This window comes from Mustelus asterias, chromosome 2, assembly GCF_964213995.1.
Source record: "Mustelus asterias chromosome 2, sMusAst1.hap1.1, whole genome shotgun sequence".
In the NCBI taxonomy this organism is placed as follows: Eukaryota; Metazoa; Chordata; class Chondrichthyes; order Carcharhiniformes; family Triakidae; genus Mustelus; species Mustelus asterias.
Genome location: NC_135802.1, coordinates 117,119,387 through 117,141,045, shown reverse-complemented (window position 1 = coordinate 117,141,045; position 21,659 = coordinate 117,119,387).

Genomic DNA, 21,659 nt, shown 5'->3' with positions numbered 1-21,659 from the left:
GCTGCGCCGTTCTCCCCCGTGCTGTGCCGTTCTCAGCCGTGCTGTGCCATTCTCTCCTGTGCTGTGTAATTCTCTCCGGGGCTGTGCAGTTCTCTTCCGTGCTGTGCCGTTGTCTCTCGTGCTGTGCAATTCTCTCCCGTGCTGTGCCGTTCTCTCCCGTGCTGTGCCGTTCTTTCCCGTGCTGTCCCGTACTCCCCCGTGCTGTGCCGTTCTCCCTCGTTCTGTGCCGTTCTCCCTCGTTCTGTGCCGTGCTCTCCCGCGCTATGCCCTTCTCTCCCGCGCTGTGCCCTTCTCTCCTATGCTGTGCCATTCTCTCCCATGCTGTGCCATTCTCTCCCGTGCTGTGCCGTTCTCTCCCGTGCTGTGCCGTTCTCTCCCGTGCTGTGCCGTTCTCACCCGTGCTGTCCCATTCTCTCCTGTGCTGTGTAATTCACTCCGGGGCTGTGCCGTTCTCTTCCGTGCTGCATCGTTCTCTCCCGTGCTGTTCCATTCCCTCCCGTGCTGTGCCATTCTCTCCCGTGCTGTGCCGTTCTCTCCCATGCTGTGCCGTTCTCTACTGCACTGTGCTGCTCTCTCCCGTGTTGTGCCGTTCTCTCCCGTGCTGTGCCGTTCTCTCCCGTGCTGTGCCGTTCTCTCCCGTGCTGTGCCGTTCTCTCCGGTGCTGTGCCGTTCTCTCCCGTGCTGTGCCGTTCTCTCCCGTGCTGTCCCGTACTCCCCCGTGCTGTGCCGTCCTCCCTCGTTCTGTGCCGTTCTCCCTCGTTCTGTGCCGTGCTCTCCCGCGCTATGCCCTTCTCTCCCGCGCTGTGCCCTTCTCTCCTACGCTGTGCCATTCTCTCCCATGCTGTGCCATTCTCTCCCCTGCTGTGCCGTTCTCTCCTGTGCGGTGCCGTTCTCTCCCGTGCTGAGCCGTTCTCTCCCGTGCTGTCCCGTTCTCACCCGTGCTGTGCCGTTCTCTCCCGTGCTGTGCCGTTCTCACCCGTGCTGTGCCATTCTCTCCTGTGCTGTGTAATTCTCTCCGGGGCTGTGCCGTTCTCTTCCGTGCTGCATCGTTCTCTCCCGTGCTGTGCCATTCTCTCCCGTGCTGTGCCATTCTCTCCCGTGCTGTGCCGTTCTCTCCCGTGCTGTGCCGTCTCTCCCGCGCTGTGCCGTTCTGTCCCGTGCTGTTCCGTTCTCTCCCGTGCTGTACCGTTCTCTACTGCACTGTGCTGCTCTCTCCCGTGTTGTGCCGTTCTCTCCCGTGCTGTGCCGTTCTCTCCCGTGCTGTGCCGTTCTCTCCCGTGCTGTGCCGTTCTCTCCGGTGCTGTGCCGTTCTCTCCCGTGCTGTGCCGTTCTCTCCCGTGCTGTGCCGTTCTCTCCCGTGCTGTGCCATTCTCTCCCGTGCTGTGCAATTCTCTCCCGTGCTGTGCCGTTCTCTCCCGTGCTGTGCCGTTCTCTCCCGTGCTGTGCCGTTCTCTCCCGTGCTGTGCAGTTCTCTCCCGTGCTGTCCCGTTCTCTCCCGTGCTGTGCCGTTCTCTCCCGAGCTGTGCAATCCTCTTCCATGCTGTCCCGTTCTCTCCCGTGCTGTGTTGTTCTCTGCCGTGCTGTGCCGTTCTCTCCCGTGCTGTGCCATTCTCCCCCGTGCTGTGCCATTCTCTCCCGTGCTATGTAATTCTCTCCGGGGCTGTGCTGTTCTCTTCCGTGCTGCATCGTTCTCTCCCGTGCTGTGTCGCTCTCTCCCGTGCTGTGCCATTCTCTCCCGTGCTGTGCTGTTCTCTCCTGCACTGTGCTGCTCTCTCCCGTGCTGTGCCATTCTCTCCCGTGCTGTGCAATTCTCTCCCGTGCTGTGCCGTTCTCTCCCGTGCTGCATCGTTCTCTACCGTGCTTTGTCGCTCTCTCCCGTGCTGTGTCGCTCTCTCCCGTGCTATGCCGTTCGCCCCCGTGCTGTGCCATTCACACCTGTGCTGTGCCCTTCTCTCCCGTGCTGTGCTGTCTCTCCCGCGCTGTGCCGTTCTCTCCCGTGCTATCCCGTTCTCCCCCGTGCTGTCCCGTTCTCCCCCGTGCTGTGTCGTTCTCACCCATGCTGTGCCGCTGTCTGCCGTGCTGTGCTGTTCTCCCCCATGCTGTGCCGTTCTCACCCGTGCTGTGCCATTCTCTCCCGTGCTGTGTTGTTCTCTCCCGTGCTTTCCCGTTCTCTCCCGTGCTGTGCCGTCCTCTCCCGTGCTGTGTTGTTCTCCCCCGTGCTGTGCCGTTCTCTCCCGTGCTGTGCCGTTCTTTCCCGTGCTGTGCTGTTCTTTCCCGTTCTGTGCCGTTCTCTCCCGTGCTGTGCAATTCTCTCCCGTGCTGTGCCCTTCTCTCCCGCGCTGTGCCCTTCTCTCCTTCGCTGTGCCATTCTCTCCCGTGCTGTGCCATTCTCTCCTGTGCTGTGCAGTTCTCTCCCGTGCTGTGCTGTTCTCTCCTGTGCTGTGCCATTCTCTCCCGTGCTGTGAAATTCTCTCCCGTACTGTGCCGTTCTCTCCCGTGCTGTGCCGTTCTCTCCCGTGCTGTCCCGTTCTCTCCCGTGCTGTGCCGTTCTCTCCCGAGCTGTGCAATTCTCTCCCGTGCTGTGCTGTTCTCTCCCGTGCTGTGTTGTTCTCTGCCGTGCTGTGCCGTTCTCTCCCTTGCTGTGCCGTTCTCTCCCGTGCTGTGCCACTCTCTCCCGTGCTGTGCCGTTCTGTCCCGTGCTGTGCTGTTCTCTCCTGTGCTGTGCTGTTCTCTCCCGTGCTGTGCCGTTCTCCCACGTGCTGTGCCGTTCTCCCCCGTGCTGTGCCGTTCTCCCCCGTGCTGTGCCGTTCTCCCCCGTGCTCTGCCGTTCTCTCCCGTTCTGTGCCGTTCTCTCCCGTTCAGTGTTGTTCTCTCCCGTGCTGTCCCGTTCTCTCCCGTGCTGTGCAATTCTCTCCCGTGCTGTGCCGTTCTCTCCCGTGTTGTGCCCTTCCCTCCCGTGCTGTGCCGTTTCCTCCGGTGCTGTATTGTTCTCTCCGTGCTGAGCCGTTCTCTCCCGTGCTGTCTCGTTCTCCCCCGTCCTGCGCCGTTGCCACCCGTTCTGTGCCGTTCTCTCCCGTGCTGTGCCGTTCTCTCCCGTGCTGTGCCGTTCTCACCCGTGCTGTGCCGTTCTCACCCGTGCTGTGCCGTTCTCACCCGTGCTGTGCCATTCTCTCCTGTGCTGTGTAATTCTCTCCGGGGCTGTGCAGTTCTCTTCCGTGCTGTGCCGTTGTCTCTCGTGCTGTGCAATTCTCTCCCGTGCTGTGCCGTTCTCTCCCGTGCTGTGCCGTTCTTTCCCGTGCTGTGCCGTTCTCTCCCGTGCTGTGCTGTTCTCTCCTGTGCTGTCCCGTTCTCCCCCGTGCTGTCCCGTACTCCCCCGTGCTGTGCCGTCCTCCCTCGTTCTGTGCCGTTCTCCCTCGTTCTGTGCCGTGCTCTCCCGCGCTATGCCCTTCTCTCCCGCGCTGTGCCCTTCTCTCCTACACTGTGCCATTCTCTCCCATGCTGTGCCATTCTCTCCCCTGCTGTGCCGTTCTCTCCTGTGCTGTGCCGTTCTGAGCCGTTCTCTCCCGTGCTGTCCCGTTCTCCCCCGTCCTGCGCCGTTGCCTCCCGTTTTGTGCCGTTCTCTCCCATGCTGCGCCGTTCTCCCCCGTGCTGTGCCGTTCTCACCCGTGCTGTGCCATTCTCTCCTGTGCTGTGTAATTCTCTCCGGGGCTGTGCCGATCTCTTCCGTGCTGCATCGTTCTCTCCCGTGCTGTGCCATTCTCTCCCGTGCTGTGCCGTTCTCTCCCGTGCTGTGCAATTCTCTCCCGTGCTGTGCCGTTCTCTCCCGTGCTGTGCCGTTCTCTCCCGTGCTGTGCCGTTCTCACCCGTGCTGTGCCGTTCTCACCCGTGCTGTGCCGTTCTCACCCGTGCTGTGCCATTCTCTCCTGTGCTGTGTAATTCTCTCCGGGGCTGTGCAGTTCTCTTCCGTGCTGTGCTGTTGTTTCTCGTGCTGTGCAATTCTCTCCCATGCTGTGCCGTTCTCTCCCGTGCTGTGCCGTTCTTTCCCGTGCTGTGCCGTTCTTTCCCGTGCTGTGCCGTTCTCTCCCGTGCTGTGCAATTCTCTCCCGTGCTGTGCCCTTCTCTCCCGCGCTGTGCCCTTCTCTCCTTCGCTGTGCCATTCTCTCCCGTGCTGTGCCATTCTCTCCCATGCTGTGCCGTTCTCTCCCGTGCTGTGCCGTTCTCTCCCGTGCTGAGCCGTTCTCTCCCGTGCTGTTCCGTTCTCCCCCGTCCTGCGCCGTTGCCTCGCGTCCTGTGCCGTTCTCTCCCATGCTGCGCCATTCTCCCCCGTGCTGTGCCATTCTCTCCTGTGCTGTGTTATTCTCTCCGGGGCTTGCCGTTCTCTTCCGTGCTGCATCGTTCTCTCCCGTGCTGTGCAATTCTCTCCCGTGCTGTGCCATTCTCTCCGATGCTGTGCCGTTCTCTCCCGTGCTGTGCCGTTCTCTCCCGTGCAGTGCCATCTCTCCCGCGCTGTGCCGTTCTGTCCCATGCTGTTCCGTTCTCTTCCGTGCTGCATCGTTCTCTCCCGTGCTGTGCAATTCTCTCCCGTGCTGTGCCATTCTCTCCCGTGCTGTGCCATTCTCTCCCGTGCTGTGCCATTCTCTCCCGTGCTGTGCCGTTCTGTCCCGTGCTGTTCCGTTCTCTCCCGTGCTGTACCGTTCTCTCCCGTGCTGTGCCGTTCTCTCCCGTGCTGTGCCGTTCTCTCCCGTTATGTCCCGTTCTCCCCCGTGCTGTCCCGTTCTCCCCCGTGCTGTGCCGTTCTCCCTCGTTCTGTGGCGTGCTCTCCCGCGCTGTGCCCGTCTCTCCCGCGCTGTGCCATTCTCTCCCGTGCTGTGCCGTTCTCCCCCGTCCTGCGCCGTTGCCTCCCGTTCTGTCCCGTTCTCTCCCGTGCTGTGCCGTTCTTACCCGTGCTGTGCCGTTCTCACCCGTGCTGTGCCGTTCTCACCCGTGCTGTGCCGTTGTCTCTCGTGCTGTGCAATTCTCTCCCTTGCTGTGCCGTTCTCTCCCATGCTGTTCCGTTCTCTCCCGTGCTGTGCCGTTCTCTCCCGTGCTGTTCCGTTCTCCCCCGTGCTGTCCCGTACTCCCCCGTGCTGTGCCCTTCTCCCTCGTTCTGTGCCGTTCTCCCTCGTTCTGTGCCGTGCTCTCCCGCGCTGTGCCCTTCTCTCCCGCGCTGTGCCCTTCTTTCCTACGCTGTGCCATTCTCTCCCATGCTGTGCCATTCTCTCCCGTGCTGTGCCGTTCTCTCCCGTGCTGTGCCGTTCTCTCCCGTGCTGAGCCGTTCTCTCCCGTGATGTCCCGTTCTCCCCCGTCCTGCGCCGTTGCCTCCCGTTTTGTGCCGTTCTCTCCCATGCTGCGCCGTTCTCCCCCGTGCTGTGCCGTTCTCACCCGTGCTGTGCCATTCTCTCCTGTGCTGTGTAATTCTCTCCGGGGCTGTGCAGTTCTCTTCCGTGCTGTGCCGTTGTCTCTCGTGCTGTGCAATTCTCTCCCGTGCTGTGCCGTTCTCTCCCGTGCTGTGCCGTTCTTTCCCGTGCTGTGCCGTTCTCTCCCGTGCTGTGCTGTTCTCTCCTGTGCTGTCCCGTTCTCCCCCGTGCTGTCCCGTACTCCCCCGTGCTGTGCCGTTCTCCCTCGTTCTGTGCCGTTCTCCCTCGTTCTGTGCCGTGCTCTCCCGCGCTATGCCCTTCTCTCCCGCGCTGTGCCCTTCTCTCCTATGCTGTGCCATTCTCTCCCATGCTGTGCCATTCTCTCCCGTGCTGTGCCGTTCTCTCCCGTGCTGTGCCGTTCTCTCCCGTGCTGTGCCGTTCTCACCCGTGCTGTCCCATTCTCTCCTGTGCTGTGTAATTCTCTCCGGGGCTGTGCCGTTCTCTTCCGTGCTGCATCGTTCTCTCCCGTGCTGTTCCATTCCCTCCCGTGCTGTGCCATTCTCTCCCGTGCTGTGCCGTTCTCTCCCATGCTGTGCCGTTCTCTACTGCACTGTGCTGCTCTCTCCCGTGTTGTGCCGTTCTCTCCCGTGCTGTGCCGTTCTCTCCCGTGCTGTGCCGTTCTCTCCCGTGCTGTGCCGTTCTCTCCGGTGCTGTGCCGTTCTCTCCCGTGCTGTGCCGTTCTCTCCCGTGCTGTGCCGTTCTCTCCCGTGCTGTGCAATTCTCTCCCGTGCTGTGCCGTTCTCTCTCGTGCTGTGCCGTTCTCTCCCGTGCTGTGCCGTTCTCTCCCGTGCTGTGCAGTTCTCTCCCGTGCTGTCCCGTTCTCTCCCGTGCTGTGCCGTTCTCTCCCGAGCTGTGCAATTCTCTTCCGTGCTGTCCCGTTCTCTCCCGTGCTGTGTTGTTCTCTGCCGTGCTGTGCGGTTCTCTCCCGTGCTGTGCCATTCTCCCCCGTGCTGTGCCATTCTCTCCCGTGCTATGTAATTCTCTCCGGGGCTGTGCCGTTCTCTTCCGTGCTGCATCGTTCTCTCCCGTGCTGTGTCGCTCTCTCCCGTGCTGTGCCATTCTCTCCCGTGCTGTGCTGTTCTCTCCCGCACTGTGCTGCTCTCTCCCGTGCTGTGCCATTCTCTCCCGTGCTGTGCAATTCTCTCCCGTGCTGTGCCGTTCTCTCCCGTGCTGCATCGTTCTCTACCGTGCTGTGTCGCTCTCTCCCGTGCTGTGTCGCTCTCTCCCGTGCTGTTCCGTTCGCCCCCGTGCTGTGCCATTCTCCCCCGTGCTGTGCCCTTCTCTCCCGTGCTGTGCCGTCTCTCCCGCGCTGTGCCGTTCTCTCCCGTGCTATCCCGTTCTCTCCCGTGCTTTCCCGTTCTCTCCCGTGCTGTGCCGTTCTCTCCCGAGCTGTGCCATTCTCTCCTGTGCTGTGCAGTTCTCTCCCGTGCTGTGCCGTTCCATCCCGTGCTGTGCCGTCCTCTCCCGTGCTGTGTTGTTCTCCCCCGTGCTGTGCCGTTCTCTCCCGTGCTGTGCCGTTCTTTCCCGTGCTGTGCCGTTCTTTCCCGTGCTGTGCCGTTCTCTCCCGTGCTGTGCAATTCTCTCCCGTGCTGTGCCCTTCTCTCCCGCGCTGTGCCCTTCTCTCCTTCGCTGTGCCATTCTCTCCCGTGCTGTGACATTCTCTCCTGTGCTGTGCAGTTCTCTCCCGTGCTGTGCTGTTCTCTCCTGTGCTGTGCCATTCTCTCCCGTGCTGTTCAATTCTCTCCCGTACTGTGCCGTTCTCTCCCGTGCTGTGCCGTTCTCTCCCGTGCTGTCCCGTTCTCTCCCGTGCTGTGCCGTTCTCTCCCGAGCTGTGCAATTCTCTCCCGTGCTGTGCTGTTCTCTCCCGTGCTGTGTTGTTCTCTGCCGTGCTGTGCCGTTCTCTCCCGTGCTGTCCCGTTCTCTCCCGTGCTGTGCCGTTCTCTCCCGTGCTGTCGCATTCTCTCCCGTGCTGTCCCATTCTCTCCCGTGCTGTGCCGTTCTCTCCCTTGCTGTGCCGTTCTCTCCCGTGCTGTGCCACTCTCTCCCGTGCTGTGCCGTTCTGTCCCGTGCTGTGCTGTTCTCTCCTGTGCTGTGCCGTTCCCCCCCGTGCTGTGCCGTTCTCCCCCGTGCTGTGCCGTTCTCCCCCGTGCTGTGCCGTTCTCCCCCGTGCTGTGCCGTTCTCCCCCGTGCTGTGCCGTTCTCCCCCGTGCTGTGCCGTTCTCCCCCGTGCTGTGCCGTTCTCCCCCGTGCTGTGCCGTTCTCCCCCGTGCTGTGCCGTTCTCCCCCGTGCTGTGCCGTTCTCCCCCGTGCTGTGCCGTTCTCCCCCGTGCTCTGCCGTTCTCTCCCGTGCTGTCCCGTTCTCTCCCGTGCTGTGCAATTCTCTCCCGTGCTGTGCCGTTCTCTCCCGTGTTGTGCCCTTCCCTCCCGTGCTGTGCCGTTTCCTCCGGTGCTGTATTGTTCTCACCCGTGCTGAGCCGTTCTCTCCCGTGCTGTGCCGTTCTCTCCCGTGCTGTCTCGTTCTCCCCCGTCCTGCGCCGTTGCCACCCGTTCTGTGCCGTTCTCACCCGTGCTGTGCCGTTCTCACCCGTGCTGTGCTGTTCTCACCCGTGCTGTGCAATTCTCTCCTGTGCTGTGTAATTCTCTCCGGGGCTGTGCAGTTCTCTTCCGTGCTGTGCCGTTGTCTCTCGTGCTGTGCAATTCTCTCCCGTGCTGTGCAATTCTCTCCCGTGCTGTGCCGTTCTTTCCCGTGCTGTGCCGTTCTCTCCCGTGCTGTGCCGTTCTCTCCTGTGCTGTCCCGTTCTCCCCCGTGCTGTCCCGTACTCCCCCGTGCTGTGCCGTTCTCCCTCGTTCTGTGCCGTTCTCCCTCGTTCTGTGCCGTGCTCTCCCACGCTGTGCCCTTCTCTCCCGCGCTGTGCCCTTCTCTCCTACGCTGTGCCATTCTCTCCCGCGCTGTGCCATTCTCTCCCGTGCTGTGCCGTTCTCTCCCGTGCTGTGACGTTCTCTCCCGTGCTGTGACGTTCTCTCCCGTGCTGTGACGTTCTCTCCCGTGCTGTTCCATTCTCTCCCGTGCTGTGCCGTTCTCCCCCGTGCTGTGCCGTTCTCCCCCGTGCTGTGCCGTTCTCCCCCGTGCTGTGCCGTTCCCCCCCGTGCTGTGCCGTTCTCCCCCGCGCTGTGCCGTTCTCCCCCCTGCTGTGCCGTTCTCTCCCGTGCTGTGTTGTTCTCTCCCGTGCTGTGTTGTTCTCTCCCGTGCTGTCCCGTTCCCTCCCGTGCTGTGCAATTCTCTCCCGTGCTGTGCCATTCTCTCCCGCGCTGTCCCGTTCTCTCCAGTGCTGTGCCGTTCTCTCCCGAGCTGTGCAATTCTCTCCCGTGCTGAGCCGTTCTCTCCCGTGCTGTCCCGTTCTCCCCCATCCTGCGCCGTTGCCTCCCGTCCTGTGCCGTTCTCTCCCATGCTGCGCCGTTCTCCCCCGTGCTGCTCCCTTCTCACCCGTGCTGTGCCATTCTCTCCTGTGCTGTGTTATTTTCTCCGGGGCTTGCCGTTCTCTTCCGTGCTGCATCGTTCTCTCCTGTGCTGTGCAATTCTCTCCCGTGCTGTGCCATTCTCTCCCATGCTGTGCGGTTCTCTCCCGTGCTGTGCCGTTCTCTCCCGTGCAGTGCCATCTCTCCTGCGCTGTGCCGTTCTGACCCGTGCTGTTCCGTTCTCTTCCGTGCTGCATCGTTCTCTCCAGTGCTGTGCAATTCTCTCCCGTGCTGTGCCGTTCTCTCCCGTGCTGTGCCGTTCTCTCCCGTGCTGTGCCGTTCTCTCCCGTGCTGTGCCGTTCTCTCCCGTGCTGTGACGTTCTCTCCCGTGCTGTGACGTTCTCTCCCGTGCTGTGACGTTCTCTCCCGTGCTGTTCCATTCTCTCCCGTGCTGTGCCGTTCTCTCCCGTGCTGTGCTGTTCTCTCCCGTGCTGTGCTGTTCTCTCCCGTGCTGTGCTGTTCTCTCCCGTGCTGTGCCGTTCTCTCCCGTGCTGTGCCGTTCTCTCCCGTGCTGTGCCGTTCTCTCCCGTGCTGTGCCGTTCTCTCCCGTGCTGTGCCGTTCTCTGCCGTGCTGTGCCGTTCTCTCCCGTGCTGTCCCGTTCTCTCCCGTGCTGTGCCGTTCTCCCCCGTGCTGTGCCATTCTCTCCTGTGCTGTGTAATTCTCTCCGGGGCTGTGCCGTTCTCTTCCGTGCTGTGCCATTGTCTCCCGTGCTGTGCTGTTCTCTCCCGTGCTGTGCTGTTCTCTCCCGCACTGTGCTGCTCTCTCCCGCACTGTGCTGCTCTCTCCTGTGCTGTGCCATTCTCTCCCGTGCTGTGCCGTTCGCTCCCGTGCTGCATCGCTCTCTCCCATGCTGTGTCGCTCTCTCCCGTGCTGTGCCGTTCGCCCCCGTGCTGTGCCTTTCTCACCCGTGCTGTGCCCTTCTCTCCCGTGCTGTGCCGTCTCTCCCGCGCTGTGCCGTTCTCTCCCGTGCTATCCCGTTCTCCCCCGTGCTGTGTCGTTCTCACCCATGCTGTGCCGTTCTCACCCGTACTGTGCCGTTCTCTCCCGTGCTGTGTTGTTCTCTCCCGTGCTTTCCCATTCTCTCCCGTGCTGTGCCGTTCTCTCCCGAGCTGTGCCATTCTCTCCTGTGCTGTGCAGTTCTCTCCCGTGCTGTGCCGTTCTCTCCCGTGCTGTGCCGTTCTCTCCCGTGCTGTGTTGTTCTCCCCCGTGCTGTGCCGTTCTCTCCCGTGCTGTGCAATTCTCTCCCGTGCTGTGCCGTTCTCTCCCGTGCTGTCCCATTCTCTCCTGTGCAGTTCTCTCCCGTGCTGTGCCATTCTCTCCTGTGCTGTGCCATTCTCTCCCGTGCTGTGCCATTCTCTTCCGTGCTGTGCAATTCTCTCCCGTGCTGTGCCGTTCTCACCCGTGCTGTGCCATTCTCACCCGTGCTGTGCCGTTCTCTCCCGTGCTGTGCCGTTCTCTCCCGTGCTGTCCCGTTCTCTCCCGTGCTGTGCTGTTCTCTCCCGAGCTGTGTTGTTCTCTGCCGTGCTGTGCTGTTCTCTCCCGTGCTGTCCTGTTCTCTCCCGTGCTGTGCCGTTCTCTCCTGTGCTGTCCCATTCTCTCCCGTGCTGTGCCGTTCTCTCTCGTGCTGTGCCACTCTCTCCCGTGCTGTGCCGTTCTTTCCCGTGCTGTGCCGTTCCCCCCCGTGCTGTGCCGTTCCCCCCCGTGATGTGCCGTTCTCCCCCGTGCTGTGCCGTTCTCCCCCGTGGTGTGCCGTTCTCCCCCGTGCTGTGCTGTTCTCCCCCGTGCTGTGCCGTTCCCCCCCGTGCTGTGCCGTTCTCTCCCGTGCTGTGTTGTTCTCTCCCGTGCTGTGTTGTTCTCTCCCGTGCTGTCCCGTTCCCTCCCGTGCTGTGCAATTCTCTCCCGTGCTGTGCCGTTCTCTCCCGCGCTGTCCCGTTCTCTCCAGTGCTGTGCCGTTCTCTCCCGAGCTGTGCAATTCTCTCCCGTGCTGTGCCGTTCTCTCCCGTGCTGTGTTGTTCTCTGCCGTGCTGTGCCGTTCTCTCCCGTGCTGTCCCGTTGTCTCCCGTGCTGTGCCGTTCTCTCCCGTGCTGTCTCATTCTCTCCCGTGCTGTGCCGTTCTCTCCCGTGCTGTGTTGTTCTCTCCCGTGCTTTCCCATTCTCTACCGTGCTGTGCCGTTCTCTCCCGAGCTGTGCCATTCTCTCCTGTGCTGTGCAGTTCTCTCCCGTGCTGTGCCGTTCTCTCCCGTGCTGTGCCGTTCTCTCCCGTGCTGTGTTGTTCTCCCCCGTGCTGTGCCGTTCTCTCCCGTGCTGTGCAATTCTCTCCCGTGCTGTGCCGTTCTCTCCCGTGCTGTCCCATTCTCTCCTGTGCAGTTCTCTCCCGTGCTGTGCCATTCTCTCCTGTGCTGTGCCATTCTCTCCCGTGCTGTGCCATTCTCTTCCGTGCTGTGCAATTCTCTCCCGTGCTGTGCCGTTCTCACCCGTGCTGTGCCATTCTCACCCGTGCTGTGCCGTTCTCTCCCGTGCTGTGCCGTTCTCTCCCGTGCTGTCCCGTTCTCCCCCGTGCTGTGCTGTTCTCTCCCGAGCTGTGCAATTCTCTCCCGTGCTGTGCTGTTCTCTCCCGTGCTGTCCCGTTCTCTCCCGTGCTGTGCTGTTCTCTCCTGTGCTGTCCCATTCTCTCCCGTGCTGTGCTGTTCTCTCCCTTGCTGTGCCGTTCTCTCTCGTGCTGTGCCACTCTCTCCCGTGCTGTGCCGTTCTTTCCCGTGCTGTGCCATTCCCCCCCGTGCTGTGCCGTTCCCCCCCGTGATGTGCCGTTCTCCCCCGTGCTGTGCCGTTCTCCCCCGTGCTGTGCCGTTCTCCCCCGTGCTGTGCTGTTCTCCCCCGTGCTGTGCCGTTCCCCCCCGTGCTGTGCCGTTCTCTCCCGTGCTGTGTTGTTCTCTCCCGTGCTGTGTTGTTCTCTCCCGTGCTGTCCCGTTCCCTCCCGTGCTGTGCAATTCTCTCCCGTGCTGTGCCGTTCTCTCCCGCGCTGTCCCGTTCTCTCCAGTGCTGTGCCGTTCTCTCCCGAGCTGTGCAATTCTCTCCCGTGCTGTGCCGTTCTCTCCCGTGCTGTGTTGTTCTCTGCCGTGCTGTGCCGTTCTCTCCCGTGCTGTCCCGTTGTCTCCCGTGCTGTGCCGTTCTCTCCCGTGCTGTCTCATTCTCTCCCGTGCTGTGCCGTTCTTTCCCGTGCTGTGCCGTTCTCCCCCGTGCTGTGCCGTTCTCCCCCGTGCTGTGCCGTTCTCCCCCGTGCTGTGCCGTTCTCCCCCGTGCTGTGCCGTTCTCCCCTGTGCTCTGCCGTTCTCTCCCGTGCTGTGCCGTTCTCTCCCGTGCTGTGTTGTTCTCTCCCGTGCTGTCCTGTTCTCTCCCGTGCTTTGGAATTCTCTCCCGTGCTGTGCCGTTCTCTCCCCTGCTGTGCCCTTCCCTCCCGTGCTGTGCCGTTCTCTCCGGTGCTGTATTGTTCTCACCCGTGCTGAGCCGTTCTCTCCCGTGCTGAGCCATTCTCTCCCGTGCTGTCCCGTTCTCCCCCGTCCTGCGCCGTTGCCTCCCGTTCTGTGCCGTTCTCGCCCGTGCTGTGCCGTTCTCACCCGTGCTGTGCCGTTCTCACCCGTGCTGTGCCGTTCTCACCCGTGCTGTGCCATTCTCCCCTGTGCTGTGTAATTCTCTCCGGGGCTGTGCAGTTCTCTTCCGTGCTGTGCCGTTGTCTCTCGTGCTGTGCAATTCTCTCCCGTGCTGTGCCGTTCTCTCCCGTGCTGTGCCGTTCTTTCCCGTGCTGTGCCGTTCTTTCCCGTGCTGTGCCGTTCTCTCCCGTGCTGTGCAATTCTCTCCCGTGGTGTGCAATTCTCTCCCGTGCTTTGCAATTCTCTCCCGTGCTGTGCCGTTCTCTCCCGTGCTGTGCCGTTCTCTCCCATGCTGTACCGTTCTGTCCCGTGCTGTACCGTTCTCTCCCGTGCTGTGCCGTTCTCTCCCGTGCTGTGCCGTTCCCTCCCGTGCTGTGCTGTTATCTCCCGTGCTGCGCCGTTCTCCCCCGTGCTGTGCATTTCTCTCCCGTGCTGTGCCATTCTCTCCCATGCTGTGCGGTTCTCTCCCGTGCTGTGCCGTTCTCTCCCGTGCAGTGCCATCTCTCCCGCGCTGTGCCGTTCTGTCCCGTGCTGTTCCGTTCTCTTCCGTGCTGCATCGTTCTCTCCAGTGCTGTGCAATTCTCTCCCGTGCTGTCCCATTCTCTCCCGTGCTGTGCCATTCTCTCCCGTGCTGTGCCATCTCTCCCGCGCTGTGCCGTTCTCTCCCGTGCTGTGCCGTTCTCTCCCGTGCTGTCCCGTTCTCTCCCGTGCTGTGCCGTTCTCTCCCGAGCTGTGCAATTCTCTCCCGTGCTGTGCTGTTCTCTCCCGTGCTGTGTTGTTCTCTTCCGTGCTGCATCGTTCTCTCCAGTGCTGTGCAATTCTCTCCCGTGCTGTCCCATTCTCTCCCGTGCTGTGCCATTCTCTCCCGTGCTGTGCCATCTCTCCCGCGCTGTGCCGTTCTCTCCCGTGCTGTGCCGTTCTCTCCCGTGCTGTCCCGTTCTCTCCCGTGCTGTGCCGTTCTCTCCCGAGCTGTGCAATTCTCTCCCGTGCTGTGCTGTTCTCTCCCGTGCTGTGTTGTTCTCTGCCGTGCTGTGCCGTTCTCTCCCGTGCTGTCTCGTTCTCTCCCGTGCTGTCCCATTCTCTCCCGTGCTGTGCCGTTCTCTCCCGTGCTGTGCCGTCTCTCCCGCGCTGTGCCGTTCTGTCCCGTGCTGTTCCGTTCTCTCCCGTGCTGTACCGTTCTCTACTGCACTGTGCTGCTCTCTCCCGTGTTGTGCCGTTCTCTCCCGTGCTGTGCCGTTCTCTCCCGTGCTGTGCCGTTTTCTCCCGTGCTGTGCCGTTCTCTCCGGTGCTGTGCCGTTCTCTCCCGTGCTGTGCCGTTCTCTGCCGTGCTGTGCCGTTCTCTCCCGTGCTGTCCCGTTCTCTCCCGTGCTGTGCCGTTCTCCCCCGTGCTGTGCCATTCTCTCCTGTGCTGTGTAATTCTCTCCGGGGCTGTGCCGTTCTCTTCCGTGCAGTGCCATTGTCTCCCGTGCTGTGCTGTTCTCTCCCGTTCTGTGCTGTTCTCTCCCGCACTGTGCTGCTCTCTCCCGCACTGTGCTGCTCTCTCCTGTGCTGTGCCATTCTCTCCCGTGCTGTGCCGTTCTCTCCCGTGCTGCATCGTTCTCTCCCATGCTGTGTCGCTCTCTCCCGTGCTGTGCCGTTCGCCCCCGTGCTGTGCCTTTCTCACCCGTGCTGTGCCCTTCTCTCCCGTGCTGTGCCGTCTCTCCCGCGCTGTGCCGTTCTCTCCCGTGCTATCCCGTTCTCCCCCGTGCTGTGTCGTTCTCACCCATGCTGTGCCGTTCTCACCCGTACTGTGCCGTTCTCTCCCGTGCTGTGTTGTTCTCTCCCGTGCTTTCCCATTCTCTCCCGTGCTGTGCCGTTCTCTCCCGAGCTGTGCCATTCTCTCCTGTGCTGTGCAGTTCTCTCCCGTGCTGTGCCGTTCTCTCCCGTGCTGTGCCGTTCTCTCCCGTGCTGTGTTGTTCTCCCCCGTGCTGTGCCGTTCTCTCCCGTGCTGTGCCGTTCTTTCCCGTGCTGTCCCGTTCTCTCCCGTGCTGTGCTGTTCTCTCCCGAGCTGTGCAATTCTCTCCCGTGCTGTGCCGTTCTCTCCCGTGCTGTGTTGTTCTCTGCCGTGCTGTGCTGTTCTCTCCCGTGCTGTCCCGTTCTCTCCCGTGCTGTGCCGTTCTCTCCTGTGCTGTCCCATTCTCTCCCGTGCTGTGCTGTTCTCTCCCTTGCTGTGCCGTTCTCTCTCGTGCTGTGCCACTCTCTCCCGTGCTGTGCCGTTCTTTCCCGTGCTGTGCCGTTCCCCCCTGTGCTGTGCCGTTCCCCCCTGTGATGTGCCGTTCTCCCCCGTGCTGTGCCGTTCTCCCCCGTGCTGTGCCGTTCTCCCCCGTGCTGTGCTGTTCTCCCCTGTGCTGTGCCGTTCCCCCCCGTGCTGTGCCGTTCTCTCCCGTGCTGTGTTGTTCTCTCCCGTGCTGTCCCGTTCCCTCCCGTGCTGTGCAATTCTCTCCCGTGCTGTGCCGTTCTCTCCCGCGCTGTCCCGTTCTCTCCAGTGCTGTGCCGTTCTCTCCCGAGCTGTGCAATTCTCTCCCGTGCTGTGCCGTTCTCTCCCGTGCTGTGTTGTTCTCTGCCGTGCTGTGCCGTTCTCTCCCGTGCTGTCCCGTTGTCTCCCGTGCTGTGCCGTTCTCTCCCGTGCTGTCTCATTCTCTCCCGTGCTGTGCCGTTCTTTCACGTGCTGTGACGTTCTCCCCCGTGCTGTGCCGTTCTCCCCCGTGCTGTGCCGTTCTCCCCCGTGCTGTGCCGTTCTCCCCCGTGCTGTGCCGTTCTCCCCCGTGCTGTGCCGTTCTCCCCCGTGCTGTGCCGTTCTCCCCTGTGCTCTGCCGTTCTCTCCCGTGCTGTGCCGTTCTCTCCCGTGCTGTGTTGTTCTCTCCCGTGCTGTCCTGTTCTCTCCCGTGCTTTGCAATTCTCTCCCGTGCTGTGCCCTTCCCTCCCGTGCTGTGCCGTTCTCTCCGGTGCTGTATTGTTCTCACCCGTGCTGTGCCATTCTCTCCCGTGCTGAGCCATTCTCTCCCGTGCTGTGTTGTTCTCTGCCGTGCTGTGCCGTTCTCTCCCGTGCTGTGTTGTTCTCTCCCGTGCTGTGCCGTTCTCTCCCGTGCTGTGTTGTTCTCTCCCGTGCTGTCCTGTTCTCTCCCGTGCTTTGCAATTCTCTCCCGTGCTGTGCCGTTCTCTCCCCTGCTGTGCCCTTCCCTCCCGTGCTGTGCCGTTCGCTCCGGTGCTGTATTGTTCTCACCCGTGCTGTGCCGTTCGCTCCCGTGCTGTGCCGTTCTCACCCGTGCTGTGCCGTTCTCACCCGTGCTGTGCCGTTCTCACCCGTGCTGTGCCACTCTCTCCTGTGCTGTGTAATTCTCTCCCGGGCTGTGCAGTTCTCTCCCGTGCTGTGCCATTCTCTTCCGTGCTGTGCAATTCTCTCCCGTGCTGTGCCGTTCTCACCCGTGCTGTGCCATTCTCACCCGTGCTGTGCCGTTCTCTCCCGTGCTGTGCCGTTCTCTCCCGTGCTGTGCCGTTCTCTCCCGTGCTGCGCCGTCCCTCCCGCGCTGTGCCGTTCTGTCCCGTGCTGTTCCGTTCTCTTCCGTGCTGTACCGTTCTCTCCCGCACTGTGCTGCTCTCTCCCGTGCTTTGCCGTTCTTTCCCGTGCTGTGCCGTTCTGTCCCGTGCTGTTCCGTTCTCTTCCGTGCTGTACCGTTCTCTCCCGCACTGTGCTGCTCTCTCCCGTGCTATCCCGTTCTCCCCCGTGCTGTGTCGTTCTCACCCATGCTGTGCCGTTCTCACCCGTACTGTGCCGTTCTCTCCCGTGCTGTGTTGTTCTCTCCCGTGCTTTCCCATTCTCTCCCGTGCTGTGCCGTTCTCTCCCGAGCTGTGCCATTCTCTCCTGTGCTGTGCCGTTCTCTCCCGTGCTGTCCCGTTCTCTCCCGTGCTGTGCCGTTCTCTCCCGTGCTGTGTTGTTCTCCCCCGTGCTGTGCCGTTCTCTCCCGTGCTGTGCAATTCTCTCCCGTGCTGTGCCGTTCTCTCCCATGCTGTTCCATTCTCTCCTGTGCAGTTCTCTCCCGTGCTGTGCCATTCTCTCCTGTGCTGTGCCATTCTCTCCCGTGCTGTGCCATTCTCTCCCGTGCTGTGCAATTCTCTCCCGTGCTGTGCCGTTCTCACCCGTGCTGTGCCATTCTCACCCGTGCTGTGCCGTTCTCTCCCGTGCTGTGCTGTTCTCTCCCGTGCTGTGCCGTTCTCTCCCGTGCTGTGCCGTTCTCTCCCGAGCTGTGCAATTCTCTCCCGTGCTGTGCCGTTCTCTGCCGTGCTGTGTTGTTCTCTGCCGTGCTGTGCTGTTCTCTCCCGTGCTGTCCCGTTCTCTCCCGTGCTGTGCCGTTCTCTCCCGTGCTGTCCCATTCTCTCCCGTGCTGTGCCGTTCTCTCCCTTGCTGTGCCGTTCTCTCCCGTGCTGTGCCACTCTCTCCCGTGCTGTGCCGTTCTGTCCCGTGCTGTGCTATTCTCTGCTGTGCTGTGCCGTTCTCCCCCGTGCTGTGCCGTTCTCCCCCGTGCTGTGCCGTTCTCCCCCGTGCTGTGCCGTTCTCCCCCGTGCTCTGCCGTTCTCTCCCGTTCTGTGCCGTTCTCTCCCGTTCAGTGTTGTTCTCTCCCGTGCTGTCCCGTTCTCTCCCGTGCTGTGCAATTCTCTCCCGTGCTGTGCCGTTCTCTCCCATGTTGTGCCCTTCCCTCCCGTGCTGTGCCATTCTCACCCGTGCTGTGCCGTTCTCACCCGTGCTGTGCCGTTCTCACCCGTGCTGTGCCATTCTCTCCTGTGCTGTGAATTCTCTCCGGGGCTGTGCAGTTCTCTTCCGTGCTGTGCCGTTGTCTCTCGTGCTGTGCAATTCTCTCCCTTGCTGTGCAATTCTCTCCCGTGCTGTGCCGTTCTTTCCCGTGCTGTGCCGTTCTCTCCCGTGCTGTGCTGTTCTCTCCTGTGCTGTCCCGTTCTCCCCCGTGCTGTCCCGTACTCCCCCGTGCTGTGCCGTTCTCCCTCGTTCTGTGCCGTTCTCCCTCGTTCTGTGCCGCGCTGTGCCCTTCTCTCCCGCGCTGTGCCCTTCTCTCCTACGCTGTGCCATTCTCTCCCATGCTGTGCCATTCTCTCCTACGCTGTGCCGTTCTCCCCCGTGCTGTGCCGTTCTCCCCCGTGCTGTGCCGTTCTCCCCCGTGCTGTGCCGTTCTCCCCCGTGCTGTGCCGTTCCCCCCTGCTGTGCCGTTCACCCCCGTGGTGTGCCGTTCTCCCCCCTGCTGTGCCGTTCTCTCCCGTGCTGTGTTGTTCTCTCCCGTGCTGTGTTGTTCTCTCCCGTGCTGTTCCGTTCCCTCCCGTGCTGTGCAATTCTCTCCCGTGCTGTGCCATTCTCTCCCGCGCTGTCCCGTTCTCTCCAGTGCTGTGCCGTTCTCTCCCGAGCTGTGCAATTCTCTCCCGTGCTGAGCCGTTCTCTCCCGTGCTGTCCCGTTCTCCCCCGTCCTGCGCCGTTGCCTCCCGTCCTGTGCCGTTCTCTCCCATGCTGCGCCGTTCTCCCCCGTGCTGCGCCGTTCTCACCCGTGCTGTGCCATTCTCTCCTGTGCTGTGTTATTTTCTCCGGGGCTTGCCGTTCTCTTCCGTGCTGCATCGTTCTCTCCTGTGCTGTGCAATTCTCTCCCGTGCTGTGCCATTCTCTCCCATGCTGTGCGGTTCTCTCCCGTGCTGTGCCGTTCTCTCCCATGCACTGCCATCTCTCCCGCGCTGTGCCGTTCTGTCCCGTGCTGTTCCGTTCTCTTCCGTGCTGCATCGTTCTCTCCAGTGCTGTGCAATTCTCTCCCGTGCTGTGCCGTTCTCTCCCGTGCTGTGCCGTTCTCTCCCGTGCTGTGCCGCTCTCTCCCGTGCTGTGCCGTTCTCTCCCGTGCTGTGACGTTCTCTCCCGTGCTGTGCTGTTCTCTCCCGTGCTGTGCTGTTCTCTCCCGTGCTGTGCCGTTCTCTCCCGTGCTGTGCCGTTCTCTCCCGTGCTGTGCCGTTTTCTGCCGTGCTGTGCCGTTCTCTCCCGTGCTGTCCCGTTCTCTCCCGTGCTGTGCCGTTCTCCCCCGTGCTGTGCCATTCTCTCCTGTGCTGTGTAATTCTCTCCGGGGCTGTGCAGTTCTCTTCCGTGCTGTGCCATTGTCTCCCGTGCTGTGCTGTTCTCTCCCGTGCTGTGCTGTTCTCTCCCGCACTGTGCTGCTCTCTCCCGCACTGTGCTGCTCTCTCCTGTGCTGTGCCATTCTCTCCCATGCTGTGTCGCTCTCTCCCGTGCTGTGCCGTTCGCCCCCGTGCTGTGCCTTTCTCACCCGTGCTGTTCCCTTCTCTCCCGTGCTGTGCCGTCTCTCCCGCGCTGTGCCGTTCTCTCCCGTGCTATCCCGTTCTCCCCCGTGCTGTGTCGTTCTCACCCATGCTGTGCCGTTCTCACCCGTACTGTGCCGTTCTCTCCCGTGCTGTGTTGTTCTCTCCCGTGCTTTCCCATTCTCTCCCGTGCTGTGCCGTTCTTTCCCGAGCTGCGCCATTCTCTCCTGTGCTGTGCAGTTCTCTCCTGTGCTGTGCCGTTCTCTCCCGTGCTGTGCCGTTCTCTCCCGTGCTGTGTTGTTCTCCCCCGTGCTGTGCCGTTCTCTCCCGTGCTGTGCAATTCTCTCCCGTGCTGTGCCGTTCTCTCCCGTGCTGTCCCATTCTCTCCTGTGCAGTTCTCTCCCGTGCTGTGCCATTCTCTCCTGTGCTGTGCCATTCTCTCCCGTGCTGTGCCATTCTCTTCCGTGCTGTGCAATTCTCTCCCGTGCTGTGCCGTTCTCACCCGTGCTGTGCCATTCTCACCCGTGCTGTGCCGTTCTCTCCCGTGCTGTGCCGTTCTCTCCTGTGCTGTCCCGTTCTCTCCCGTGCTGTGCTGTTCTCTCCCGAGCTGTGCAATTCTCTCCCGTGCTGTGCCGTTCTCTCCCGTGCTGTGTTGTTCTCTGCCGTGCTGTGCTGTTCTCTCCCGTGCTGTCCCGTTCTCTCCCGTGCTGTGCCGATATCTCCTGTGCTGTCCCATTCTCTCCCGTGCTGTGCTGTTCTCTCCCTTGCTGTGCCGTTCTCTCTCGTGCTGTGCCACTCTCTCCCGTGCTGTGCCGTTCTTTCCCGTGCTGTGCCATTCCCCCCCGTGCTGTGCCGTTCCCCCCCGTGATGTGCCGTTCTCCCCCGTGCTGTGCCGTTCTCCCCCGTGCTGTGCCGTTCTCCATCGTGCTGTGCTGTTCTCCCCCGTGCTGTGCCGTTCCCCCCCGTGCTGTACCGTTCTCTCCCGTGCTGTGTTGTTCTCTCCCGTGCTGTGTTGTTCTCTCCCGTGCTGTCCCGTTCCCTCCCGTGCTGTGCAATTCTCTCCCGTGCTGTGCCGTTCTCTCCCGCGCTGTCCCGTTCTCTCCAGTGCTGTGCCGTTCTCTCCCGAGCTGTGCAATTCTCTCCCGTGCTGTGCCGTTCTCTCCCGTGCTGTGTTGTTCTCTGCCGTGCTGTGCCGTTCTCTCCCGTGCTGTCCCGTTGTCTCCCATGCTGTGCCATTCTCTCCTACGCTGTGCCGTTCTCCCCCGTGCTGTGCCGTTCTCCCCCGTGCTGTGCCGTTCTCCCCCGTGCTGTGCCGTTCTCCCCCGTGCTGTGCCGTTCCCCCCTGCTGTGCCGTTCTCCCCCGTGGTGTGCCGTTCTCCCCCCTGCTGTGCCGTTCTCTCCCGTGCTGTGTTGTTCTCTCCCGTGCTGTGTTGTTCTCTCCCGTGCTGTCCCGTTCCCTCCCGTGCTGTGCAATTCTCTCCCGTGCTGTGCCGTTCTCTCCCGAGCTGTGCAATTCTCTCCCGTGCTGAGCCGTTCTCTCCCGTGCTGTCCCGTTCTCCCCCGTCCTGCGCCGTTGCCTCCCGTCCTGTGCCGTTCTCTCCCATGCTGCGCCGTTCTCCCCCGTGCTGCGCCGTTCTCACCCGTGCTGTGCCATTCTCTCCTGTGCTGTGTTATTTTCTCCGGGGCTTGCCGTTCTCTTCCGTGCTGCATCGTTCTCTCCTGTGCTGTGCAATTCTCTCCCGTGCTGTGCCATTCTCTCCCATGCTGTGCGGTTCTCTCCCGTGCTGTGCCGTTCTCTCCCATGCAGTGCCATCTCTCCCGCGCTGTGCCGTTCTGTCCCGTGCTGTTCCGTTCTCTTCCGTGCTGCATCGTTCTCTCCAGTGCTGTGCAATTCTCTCCCGTGCTGTGCCGTTCTCTCCCGTGCTGTGCCGTTCTCTCCCGTGCTGTGCCGCTCTCTCCCGTGCTGTGCCGTTCTCTCCCGTGCTGTGACGTTCTCTCCCGTGCTGTGCTGTTCTCTCCCGTGCTGTGCTGTTCTCTCCCGTGCTGTGCCGTTCTCTCCCGTGCTGTGCCTTTCTCTCCCGTGCTGTGCCGTTCTCTGCCGTGCTGTGCCGTTCTCTCCCGTGCTGTCCCGTTCTCTCCCGTGCTGTGCCGTTCTCCCCCGTGCTGTGCCATTCTCTCCTGTGCTGTGTAATTCTCTCCGGGGCTGTGCCGTTCTCTTCCGTGCTGTGCCATTGTCTCCCGTGCTGTGCTGTTCTCTCCCGTGCTGTGCTGTTCTCTCCCGCACTGTGCTGCTCTCTCCCGCACTGTGCTGCTCTCTCCTGTGCTGTGCCATTCTCTCCCATGCTGTGTCGCTCTCTCCCGTGCTGTGCCATTCGCCCCCGTGCTGTGCCTTTCTCACCCGTGCTGTGCCCTTCTCCCCCGTGCTGTGCCGTCTCTCCCGCGCTGTGCCGTTCTCTCCCGTGCTATCCCGTTCTCCCCCGTGCTGTGTCGTTCTCACCCATGCTGTGCCGTTCTCATCCGTACTGTGCCGTTCTCTCCCGTGCTGTGTTGTTCTCTCCCGTGCTTTCCCATTCTCTCCCGTGCTGTGCCGTTCTTTCCCGAGCTGCGCCATTCTCTCCTGTGCTGTGCAGTTCTCTCCCGTGCTGTGCCATTCTCTCCCGTGCTGTGCCGTTCTCTCCCGTGCTGTGTTGTTCTCCCCCGTGCTGT